The sequence below is a fragment of the Pelobates fuscus genome, chromosome 6 (assembly GCF_036172605.1).
Source record: "Pelobates fuscus isolate aPelFus1 chromosome 6, aPelFus1.pri, whole genome shotgun sequence".
In the NCBI taxonomy this organism is placed as follows: Eukaryota; Metazoa; Chordata; class Amphibia; order Anura; family Pelobatidae; genus Pelobates; species Pelobates fuscus.
In genome coordinates, this window is record NC_086322.1 from 96674794 (window position 1) to 96687648 (window position 12855).

Consider the following 12855-nt stretch of genomic DNA (forward strand, 5'->3'; position numbering starts at 1 on the left):
ACAGACACTGGCTGGGAGACATGGGGACACAGACATATGGGAGACATGGAGGCACTGTGTCCCTATTGTCTCTGTGTCCCAATGTGTCTTCCTATGTCTCACAGTGTCCCCATGTATCTCAGTGTCCCCATGTGTCTCAGTGTCCCCATGTGTCTCAGTGTCACCATGTGTTCCCTAGTGTCTCAGTGTCCCCCATGTCTCCCTGCTGCCTTTCCCCTCATCCCTCACTTCCCTGAGCTGTAGTCTGTCTCTGCAGGCTGGGAGCTGCTGTCTGAACTCTCTGTGCTGTGTAGCTGCTCCCCCGCGGATCAGTGACTAGAGAGAGGCAGGGATATGCTGTAACTTCCTATCCCTGCTTCTCTCCATACACAGTGACCCCTACTGGCCGGTGCTGGTATTGCAGAGTAATCTCCATTTATACTGAGAAAAATATTTGCATTTGTATTGCCGGTATTACTGCAATACCATCCCGACCAGGCAGCCTCAAATACAGGCTGTGCCTTAAAATACCAGTCCGGTGGCAAACCAAAGAGTAGTGTGTAAAAAAAAAAAAAAAAAAAAAGCGATTTTTTTTTTTTTTTTTAATGGGCCTATTCCATGGGCCTGGGCCTGGGCCTGGGCCTGGAGCTGCAGCTCCATCAGCCCCTATGTTAATCCGGCCCTGGGTACAGTCAAGATTTAGATCACGGTGTCCTAGGTCAATGTGGCTTATAAACATATAGAAAGGTTGTGCAGTGCATTTGCAGATTTCAACAATACCAAATTTTAATGAATGGGAAGCTAGTGATAGACTGATTGAAGCTTGGCACTATTCGAGGAAGTTGCAGTGATGAGCCGTCTTCGAAAGATTGGGGTTAAACTGTTTGTAAACTCTTAATCTACTTAAAAGGGATACTCCAACCAGCATGACCACTTCTTTTTTAAGTGTTTCAGCTTGATACTCTGCACATCCAGAGATGTTTTTAATTGTGTGATGGGGCAAGTTGCAACGCCAGCAAATGTGACTCTGTTCCTGTCAATGTCAATTCCATGCGTAAATTACGACCGTTGTCAGCGCGCACTGCACGTTGCCAAGAGACAGAACTGTTTCTCCCTTGAAATGAGAAGCTCTACTCTCCCCTCCCTCTTCCCAAAGCACTGTGTTTTGATCCCCCACCCTCCCTGCTCCTCTTTTAACTCCCTCTGTCCCACTCCCTGTCTTCTTGCTGGCTCAGAGTGCGGACATGTACCCTGAGCAGATAAAATGGAACTATCAAAGGCTTCGCCTGGCAATGGATTAAGGTATGTTAAACGTATTTATATATAGAATAATGCCAATATAGAATAATGCCAATATAGAATAATGCAAACAGTCTCCTATTTTTTGTCAGAACAATGGGGATTTAGTAAAATCTGGATTTTAATATACCACTGACCTTGATATCCTATGTTTATTATTTTTTCCTGAGACCTCCAAGACTTGCTGCTCTTGGCTCCCACTTATTCTATCACCTGTGAAAAAGAATAAGTGGGTTTGGAGAAACCCTTTAGGGACCTGGTACTTTCTGGCACCTTAACAACGCCATTGCAATGAAGTTGTTATGGTGCCTAGAGTGGTAATTTAAACTTTTCAGTTCCCTTGACAATTCCCCACAATTTACACTTTATTGAGTAAGCCAAAAGGGAGGGGGGAGCAGGGATATTTTGGAACTTGAAGATATTTATCACACTTGGCACAACTTGATATGTATCTCAATTTGCATTCATGTTTATCTAAATGTGTATGAACTAGAATAGGGTACTCCAGTGGATGCAGGGTTTTCAGGCAGTGGAAAGAAGGGTTAATACAGCATGATTTGGGATTAATGCAGCAGGTGTGGAATTTCTAAATATAAAGTTTGTGAAATACAATTCAATTAAAGATTTGGTGTCATAATGTGATTTATAGAACGTTTTATATAGAGTTATTTACTAAAGTACAATTCAATGTGAATTCAAAGTGAATTTCAGTTTAACCCCTTAAGGACCAAACTTCTGGAATAAAAGGGAATCATGACGTGTCAGACATGTCATGTGTCCTTAAGGGGTTAAACGCCAGAGAAACTGAATGGAAAGAGATAATTTTTACAGTTTTACCTTATATTCCCACTTTAGTGGATAACCTGGAATAGTGTTTAATGTTGGTGATTTTATCCAGAGAAGCTTAACCCCTTAAGGACACATGACATGTGTGACATGGCATGATTCCCTTTTATTCCAGAAGTTTGGTCCTTAACCCCTTAAGGACACATGACATGTGTGACATGTCAAGATTCCCTTTTATTCCAGAAGTTTGGTCCTTAAGGGGTTAAAGGGACACTATAGTCACCTGAACAACTTTAGCTTAATAAAGCAGTTTTGGTGTATAGAACATGCCCCTGCAGCCTCACTGCTCAATCCTCTGCCATTTAGGAGTTAAATCCCTTTGTTTATGAACCCTAGTCACATCTCCCTGCATGTGACTTGCACAGCCTTCCATAAACACTTCCTGTAAAGATAGCCATATTTAGGCTTTCTTTATTGCAAGTTCTGTTTAATTAAGATTTTCTTATCCCCTGCTATTTTAATAGCTTGCTATACCCTGCAAGAGCCTCCTGTATGTGATTAAAGTTCAATTTAGAGATTGAGATACAATTATTTAAGGTAAATTACATCTGTTTGAAAGTGAAACCAGTTTTTTTTTCATGCAGGCTCTGTCAATCATAGCCAGGGGAGGTGTGGCTAGGGCTGCATAAACAAAAACAAAGTGATTTAACTCCTAAATGACCGTGAATTGAGCAGTGAAATTGCAGGGGAATGATCTATACACTAAAACTGCTTTATTTAGCTAAAGTCATTTAGGTGACTAGAGTGTTCCTTTAAGTCAATATATGTGGCTGGACCAGACAATTCACTCTTGGCTTGATGGCTTTGGACGTTTTGTTATCTAGCAACACCTGTATGCACTATACAGCACATTTTGGCTAAAATAGCTGACTATCGGAATTTTCCAGTTTAGCTTTTGTTGCCTGAAATGTGAAATTCACTTTGAGTTCACTTCCAATGCACCTTATAGGAATAATCCGGGCATCATAACAAAAAATAAGTTGTTATGGCGACAGGAGGTTCATGGTGCTTCCTTACTATTAAGGGTTAAACTGTTCAAAGTCTGTGCTCCAGCGCCAGATCGCACTACCTTGGAGTTCTACTGCTTTCTGAAATTATTAATGCACACAGCCAACCAGCAGCTTCCCACTCATAAAAATGGCTTGAAAAAGTTACCTGACACCATAACAACCTAAGTTATGTGAATTTGTTATGGTGCCCAAACTGTTCCTTTAATTGACACTTCAGTGAGTAGCCCAGTATGTGTTTCAACAGCGTGGCCTCGTTTCCTGTATAGAGTGAGAATTGCATTGTGCAAAAAAATTGAAAAAAATTATGTGTTTTATGGAGATATGTCCACTCGTTCACTATTTTTGTCGGAACAATGGGGATTTAGAAAAATGTGGCTATTAATACAGCACTGGCCTAGATCATTCTCTAATTCCCTTTTCCTCAGAACCTCCAAGACTTGCTCTTGGCTCCACTGACAAATGACACTTGGGGGTATATTTACTAAACAGTGCTGTAACACTTCAGAAATATATTTGGCCTCTTCAGAATTACCCTAACATGTTCTAAAAATACCAATTAGGGTTTTAAAACACAATTACAAAGTAACAAATCCGGAAGAATGCAGATATCCTAACTTTATGGTGGTATCTTGGCATGCTTTTCCTTCCTGGAGGAATAGAACAAGCCTTTATTTTCCTACAGTAGAAGCCAAAAGCGAAAACTATGCAATATTCTGAATGCATCTTCCATGAGGGGAAAAAAATAGCAGAAAGGCGTACTCCGTGTAGTCCTATCAACCATTGGTCTGAGTGTGCTTGCACTTAGAATGGAATGAGCACACACCTCCCTTCCCAAACCATGCCCTCCCCACCCCCTTTTTGCTATTTGCTTCCCAAGACACCCGACACCCTGCTTCATGCAGTTTGCAGAGCCCTAGCTGTGCTTGTAACGTGGTCTATGTCTGATTTTGCTGTTCATGATCCAAACTTCAGTTCAGTAAGGATTCTACGCGGATCACCCATTGCAGAATCCAGGGGACACCCTCAGATCTGTAAGCGTATTCCCTTTTTTACCCCTTATTTTAATACTTTGGGGCCAGTTGCTTGAAAGTTAATCTAGAAGGAATGTGGTAGCGAAGGGGTGAACTATATTTGGAGGTGTGTCTGGGATTAAAACAGTTCCCACAAGCAAATGCTAAAAGCAATTGATAGCGGAGTGTGCATGCTACATAGTTGCACTTGCATGTTCTAAGTCAGGGTGAATGTGCAGTTCATGTACAGGGATCCTTTTGACAGTTCTTGAGTAAGGGACGTCTTTTGGCGACTCCTGCTGTCTGTGGTACATGAGCTTAATACATATTGAAGGCACAAGCCTCGGGGCCCCTGCACAACCTCTACTGTGAAATAGAATCATCAATATAGTTCCATCCACAATTTTCTGAGGCACAAATTAACCAAACTGCACCCTATGAGTTTCTACACACAATAATATTACACAGTGCTGCAAAAAATAACTTGTGTTTTTATTATTTTACATATAAGTAGTCTGGGTTGATACTGAACATATTATTTGTACTCTTTATACAATGTAAGTTCACATGTGTAATTAAAAAAAGAAAAAGTGTGTGTGTGTGTGTGTGTGTGTGTGTTAATATATATATCTCATGAGCAGTTACATAAATGAATAGACATTATCATGGAAACCATATAAACTTGTTGGTTATAGCAGTAGACCGATTAATATTGATATAGTAACTACATTTTTAGAAGGCAAGTCTAAGTTGCATATTGATAAAGCAACAAATATATATATATGTATAACTAGCAGCATCATTTAAAGACCCTTTGGTCTCATATAAATTTAATATTTTTGTATATAAAATACGTTTACAGTACTTATTTTTTGTGTCTTTTATAACATACTGACAGTTGTGAAATAGTTTGGTTACACCTCAATATAACTTTTTTCCTGAAATAACTATAGTAAAATGTTGCATTAGATCTGTATAATGGGGAGGACATGTTTGCAAATACATTGGTATGTTGTTGCCATAAGGCTTCTGTTTGTGAGTGCATTGTTTTGGTATTTGTAATCACCTGAGGTAGAAAGTGATGTGTAAGGTTGATGGATAGATAGTATCTAGAAAAAAAGCCTCTTGGATTATATGGTAAATTAATATTTAGTTGTGTTAAAAAGTGTTGGCATATTGTAGCATGACTAGCACTCTCATAACATGTGTACTTTTCTTTCAGGTTATATGGGGGGTAAGCATAGAAAAAATACCCAGATATATATAATTAACATACATAATCATATTAATGCTTACTAATTAAGCCTTCTGTCTCACATACACTTTTAGTAGTGATGTTATGAAGTGCTGGGGGTGTTTGTGCTCTACAGATGGTTCTTTTGAAAAATGACATAACGGTAAACAAGGGTCTTGTTCCCTGGCCTTCAAGGGACCTTCAGAAAATTTCACTGCATCCTGATACTAGGTCCTGCATGTCAACATAGACCTAAAAAATCTACTGACGTGGAAGAAAAAATATAAAACAGGTAACATGTGGAACTGCTGTCTTCTTTGTACTAGTTTTGTAGTATTTAAAATATGGCTCCAATTACTTAACCTGAATTTGCTTGCTGAATTTAATTGAGTCGTAATGTCCTTCACAGAGCCTGACTTATTATCTTTGGGAGTCAATTTTAGATGGACGTATGTCTCTCCACCAATTTCCAACTTACCACCATTGCTGGATCTGGCTTGACTTTCAGGCTTGCTTTCAATGATCCGGTGAAGTTCAGGATACTTCTTCAAGCATGCCTGTTGTTTACTCTCTCCATAGATGGAATAGTCCTGATATCAAACTAAAGCAACTGATTCCGGTTTGCAGCCTGCTGGTACTAGGGTAGTTAAAGGGTTACTCCAAACACCATAACCATTTCTGCTTTTAGAAGTTGCCATGGTGGTAGGAGTCTGTATGAAATGCTGCACCTACTGAGAAATGTGCACGTTTGCGCTGGGGACTAGTAACACCCCACTGGCACACGTGACTTCAACAGCCTACCTAATATCAGTTCTGTGCAAGAATTACATCTGTCATGGTGACGGATGTAATGGTCTTCTCCCTTGCAGACAGCATGGCTACAAGGGAAGACTTGAGTGTCTGCTGTCATGGAAGTCCGAGGTCTACTCAAATTCTTCTCATAGAGGGAGGCCTTTTATTTATTTTAAAAATATAAATAAATCTTGAAAGTGGACGGCGGCAAAAGACTTTCGGCCTCCTTCCACTTTCAAGATTTACTTTTATTTATTTTTAGAATTTAAAAAAAAAAAAAAAAAGCCCTGCCTCGATGGGAAGAATTTTAAGAGGACCTCAGACCAAGATCCACCATGACATTGGCATTATATTCAATCCAGTTTTCAATCCAGTTTGGAGGATTTTTATTATATCTTTTAAAAACCAATGTGAATTCCCCAACCACTGTGATTGTATTTAGTTTTGGAATAAAATCCCTAATGGACCAAAAATAGGCATAACTGATGCTCTATAGAGATGCTGAGCTGTGGCTCCAGTTTTCTGCTAGTCAAAGGCTTGTGGAGCATTAAGGTAGTTTTAGGCCACCTGTACCTGAAGGACTGTAGTTTACCTCATTGAACTAGAATAATTTTGCAGCTGCTCAGCATGTAGTCAGTTTTGGTGGGCGCTCCATTACTCTTGGACTTTGAGGTTTAGCAAATACAAATCTTGGAGTTTAAAGATAGATGTGGAGTCCAGGTAAACCATTTTTGGTTATGATTATAAGAACTATGTGAGCTTCGTAGTAGTACTTTGACCATGCCTTGGCCAAAACATAAGACCTAAAATGCTGGGATTACATCCAAACAAGCAACTTTCAACCAATACATTTACCATATATAGAATGGGAAACGTTCTACCATTCAAGTATCACATTTGTTGCTTAAACAACTAGGAATCACCTGAGTCTGGTGCAAGAATCCGAGAAGGGCAATCTAATGCTCTTACTGATATACATACACATGCGTGCGTGCGCACACACTCACTGACATGACAGGCAGTCATTAGCACACACTTTCACTGACCGATACACATACACTGACATATGCAATCACTGACAGACACACACTCTCACTGATTTTATACACGCTGACACACACACTCTCTATGACATACAGACACTCACTGACACACACTCACTGATTTGACAGACACACTGACACACATAAATGTTACTTCAACGGAGGGAAGGGAAAGTAATCCCTTACAGGTGAAACACTGCACATACATACTACTACCACCATCACCACTTCAAATCTTTATTTAAAAAAGCAAACAAGAAAAAATGTATTTGAAATATAATTAAAGGACATTTTATAGGAAACCATTTAATAGATTGGAGCAGCCCCTCACTTTCACTTTATCTATAGGTAGAAGTAAGTGAGGAGGGATCCCTCCTGGTTGTCTGACAATCAGGAAGGTGTGTCAAAAATATTTTTCAAAAGTAAATGCAAACATGATCCCAGTGACTGTCCTGCACCCCCAACTGATACTTTTAAGTGAATTGTTTCACTTTCAGTCTTGTCTAATACAAACCTCTTTTCGTACCTAAAGCTGAATGGGATCCCCCATAACAAGCCAATATTCACCGAGTTAAACTCATCAATGGTAAAATGTAAAATATGCAAACATCACATGCAATTAATTAAATGATATCCCTTTAAAATTAGATATTTGAATCTTCATATAAGAATAATGTATGGTAACAGGGGTATTAAAGCAGAAATAAAATGTTATGTTTTGAGGCTTCTTTTGATAAGCTATAGATGTTATATCTTTAGAATGTCATATACATATTTGCCATTAACTATATATAACCCACACCTTCAGATAGACCTGTTATGAGAGCAGCTTTTTATTTTATTTTCCTGCTGCATCCATCCAGTGGATATTAATATCATCTTGGACGAACTTGAGATGTAAAATTGGTGTCTACATGGCAGAAATGAGAATAAAACAATTTACCTTGTTGTAAACTGATGATGACAAGGCTTCATCTCTAAAGACGGTCGCAAAAAATATTGCACCTAATGTGCCCTCTTAATATGCCCTCTTTTTTTTTTTTTTTTTAGTCTTTATTTTTGCACTCTCTATACTTCCTAGGGCAGTAAGACACGATTGTAAGAACGCTGGTTTTTGATGTACTATAACTTACTGCAGTGCTCCTCAACCTGCTCCTCAAGGCACACCTAACAGTCCAGGATTTAAGGATTACTTGGGTTGTGTCTAAAGTGTTAAAAAAAACAAAAAAAAAACACACACACAAAACTAAAAACATCTTGGACTCTTAGGTGTGTTGTGGGTTGTTTTTTTTAGACACACCCGGGTAATACCTAAATCCTGGACTGTTAGTTTGCCTTGAGGAGAGGGTTGTGGAGCACTGCAGTAAGTTATAGTACATCAAAAACCAGCGTTCTTACAATTGTGTCTTACTGCCCTAGGAAGTATAGAGAGTGCAAAAATAAAGACTAAAAAAAAACAAAAAGAGGGCATATTAAGAGGGCACATTAGGTGCAATATTCTTTAGAGATGAAGCCTTGTCATCATCAGTTTACAACAAGGTAAATTGTTTTATTCTCATTTCTGCCATGTAGACACCAATTTTACATCTCAAGTTCGTCCAAGATGCCCTAGGAAGTATAGAGGGTGCATTACTACTTTATGTGCTAGTCCTGGAGCTGTCACTGCCCATAGTAGTTACAACTGTTAAGTAAAAATGAAGAGGGGGGGGGCGGGGTCTGAACGGCAAACGGAATAGTCGCATGGCGGCGGGGCTCCCACAACCATAATCGAATTTAGGGAAATTCATACGGATCCAATGCTCACACTGATGCCGGGATACGCTGCCCGAGATAGGGGCACCCTGGCGAATTGACCGATACCAGACTCCGGTATTTTCCGCAAGCGTGAAACAGAGGAGGCCCGCTGCGGCCTACGGTGGATGGGGATGGGGGGAGGCGGCCGCTCTCCTCGCCTCTACGCCGACGGCAATGCACCCCTGAACACCCGCTCCCCCCCCCTCAGGACCGGTGGGGGTAATCCTGGTCCAACCCAGCCAGACACAAAAGCCACGGCTGACACAGATGGCGGACCCTCACAAGCAACTCACAGCTCCACAGGCCCACACTATGGCGGACACCACGGACGACCACAAAGGCTATGCAATGGGGACCGACACACTAACAAAGCTGGATGCCATCTTCAACGCCTTTTGGGCGAAACTAGAAGATAGAGAGCGGCAAGCTAAAGCACAAACGAACCTACCCAGGGAGAGTTCCCCACGCGTCCGCCACAGCCAAGCGCAACCCCGCTCAAAAAGAAGGCAAACAAAGATGGCGACGAAGACGGAGACACCTCCCGCCTGCTCGCAAGAGGCTACACCGAATGGCGTTACAACCTCAAGGGGACCTACAGGATCCATCTCAACCCAGCACGAAACGGAATCCTGCTGAGCGACCTGCTGAGCTGAGTGGCAGACACACATTGCGGCGCCGGAGGTCGACAAAACCACGGAGAGCCCTGGGGTCCTGGATAGGAGCAACACCTACCTGCACCACGCTCACAGGTACCCACAGCGATGGGCAAACAGGCCCAATACGGTACCCTTTCCGTCTGGACTTTGCCATGACAAAACAAGACCCTTATACAGCCTGTACGCCCTTTACCATGCTGGGTATCGGGTGAAGAGACGCTCACGTCGCAGAAATGCACGGAGGGTATTGGTTGGTGCCCCTGCCAAACTGAACTCTGGTGACTCCCTTCTGCAACCCTCTAAGCAGAGATAATTGTTTAACACTAAACTGCTATATACCGCTCAAAAGTTTTTGCTCGCCGCAATTATTATTATTACTGTATGCTCTTATTATGATTATCGCTGTGTGTTCTTGCTAGGTCTTCCTAGGCCCACTGGCGGTGCTCCTAGATGGCCGGCTACTGGCCATTCCCATGCCAAATAGCTGGCGTGTATGGCAACCTGCCTGCCTCCCTAACCTCTCGGCTACCCGAGACTTAAAAGCATGTTTTCTACCTATATACCTACCCTGTCCACTCTGTCGTAACAAATCCATAGGACATGCATGGACAGCGTGTGAATCAGCAACTTACCTTTAAGCAATTTTATACGCATGTTAAAAAAGTATGTTCAAACTAAATCTACACACTAAGCAGCCCATAACTGTCAAGCTGTATTACCACTATGCTAAACTTAATGCGTTAAAACAACGTCTCTCTTGAACCACTAACACAAAAATGTGCGCTGATATGCTACTATGCCTTTTTTGTTTAATTCATTGTTCACTCTTATCTTGCTATAGCTGGCAAGGCATAATGAGAATGTTTGTAACCCTCATGCGCTTCAAAAATAAAGAATTAAAAAAAAAATAAAAAAAAAAAATAATGAAGAGGGCGGGGGGGGGGGAAAATAAAAGTGGGAAACAGAAGGGAAAGAGGGAGACCAGTTCTGATGAAGCACCCATCTCCATCTCCTATCTGGGGAAAGTACACCTGTACTATGAAAAGCTGGTATATTTTGCCGCAGTATACAGCCTGTTTGAAGGAGAGTGTTGTCAGTGTATGCTGAAGCAGTTGAGTATTGTATAAAGTAAGTTTCTTGGCTGCCAGTGTCGTGTAAATACATTTTAGATATGAGAGTTCAAATTGGTAGAAGTTGTTGAGGTTGATACCGGCAGCTGTACAGTAATAGTACAGGTGCATATTTGTTTGGTGTGTAACAATGAAGTGATAGAACGGAACAAGGTGTATGGCGCTTGTAGTAGTAATATGTATCTGTGTGGTTGTAAAAGGGTGCGGTGGTAGTTTTTAGTTGATCATTATCTCATAGTGTGGAATCCATACAGAAAAGAATAGAAAGAGGGAGGGGGAGTCCAGTATGGTGTGTGAAACATATCTATCTCGTTTTATGTAGCCTGTAATGTTTCTTTATATGCCTGCCATGGTTCCCACACTTTATAGAATGATGGGAGGGAGTTTCGTACTGCGGCTATGAGTTGGCCCTTAAGGTATTTTTGTTTTTCTTCAATTATGTGCTAATATTCCTTCATAAATGCCCAGTTAGACCTAAACAATAAAAAAAATAATAAAAAAAAAAATAAGCAAACTGTATTCAAGCTGTATATAACTTTTTAATATTGACATTTGCTTGTTACTGCCAGGTATTGAAGAAAATATGTTTTTCACAGAACTTGAAAGAGACTGTAACTAATTTATGTATTTTCTAAAATTTTAGAAAACTGCACTTGGTCTTTGCAAACATTCCCACATTCCATATGCACATTGGTAAGGGAATTCATAATTTACTATTACTATTTACAATAGATGTATATTCAGTAATAGGACAAAGCATTCTATTAAAACAGTCATTTAGAAGCATAACTCTGTTCCCGGCTGCCTAATGTTAATTCCATGCAAAAAAAAAAATCTGTCAGCAAGTGCTGGCAAAAGACGTGGTTAGCTTTTACCTTCAATGTGCCCTCCTGCCTCCCTCCCTCCCTCCGTTTCTTTGTTTTGTTTTGTGTTTTGTTTTGTTTGCATGCGCTTTGTTTGAGTCGGGCAAGTCTAATCAAATGCTTATCTATGTGAAGCCTTTGATTAGACCTGGTGAGGAAGGCAATGATGTCAATGGAGGTGTGGGAGCCAAGGCCAGGAGCCACGCGCTGCGTTGGATTCCTGGTAAGTTTATACTTATTTTGAAATAATTACAATTTATAAGGGGAGCCTAATTGCTAATGCCCATTAAGGTATTGTAAATTAAAAATACATTTATTTAGAATGGGTTGGAGTAAGCCTTCAATTTCAAATAAAAGTTCCACCCCTCCTAATGGCTTACTATAATATAGCTGTAATGTGTTTGATCTTAATTTTGATAGCAGAAGATGTGTGTCACCATAAGACTGTCTGTCTATAGCACAGGTTGCAAAATATCCATCAATTCAACGTTTAAGGTAATTCATTTGTTCCTGTTTTTATCTTGTTATACAGACAAGTTTGTTTAACTTACTAACTCTGGTTTCAAAGGTTTGTCTTTGCAATGTCCTTTATAGCAGTTGGGAGGGAAATCTTGAACTTGTGTTGGTTGATTCAGACTGCAGTCATATGTTGGTATTGTATTTTCATTTGTTATGTAGGGTGAGGAAACCTTTCAACTTGTTTGCTCTTTTACAACTGCTCTGAGGCTGTGCTCACATGACTGCTCTACAGTTACTAAAAGGGAACTGGCACTTACCAGGAGGTTTATCTTACCCTGTATTTTTATATATATATATAATTATATATTTATTTTAACAATAGCATCACATAAAAATGACACCGTGTATAGGTAATGTTTTGTTCAATGGTGTAAATTCAAGATAAATTACAATCCCATTTTAAATATTTTATACATGTGTTGCTTTTTGCGCGATTAACAAGATACAGTAAGGAAAATAAATAATATTAGCATGGGCATATGTCAACTTGTCTTGCATTTGCACTTTTTGGAGAAGACAATAGTAATTTGTTTAAGCAGTGTATCGTGTTTGTTAATTATTTTGCAGTCAGTAAGAGTCCGTTGCTATCTTAAAGAAACACTAGAACTGTAGGAATACAAATCTGTATTCCAAATGTTAGTGTTATTGTCCCTAGTCATTGACAAGGTAAAAACCCTTCT

At 40.1% G+C, this 12855-nt stretch overlaps 1 protein-coding gene across 2 annotated transcripts in view; it reads left to right on the forward strand.

Annotated features, from left to right (window-relative positions):
* The first annotated feature begins 3998 nt into the window (after nucleotides 1-3998).
* Nucleotides 3999-12855, forward strand: part of SLC7A2 (solute carrier family 7 member 2) — a 104059-nt gene continuing 95202 nt past the window's right edge. For both annotated transcript variants that reach the window (XM_063458064.1, XM_063458066.1), the window contains exon 1: nucleotides 3999-4165. The gene's annotated coding sequence lies outside the window, so the exon portion shown is untranslated. The remainder of the gene's footprint in view (nucleotides 4166-12855) is intronic.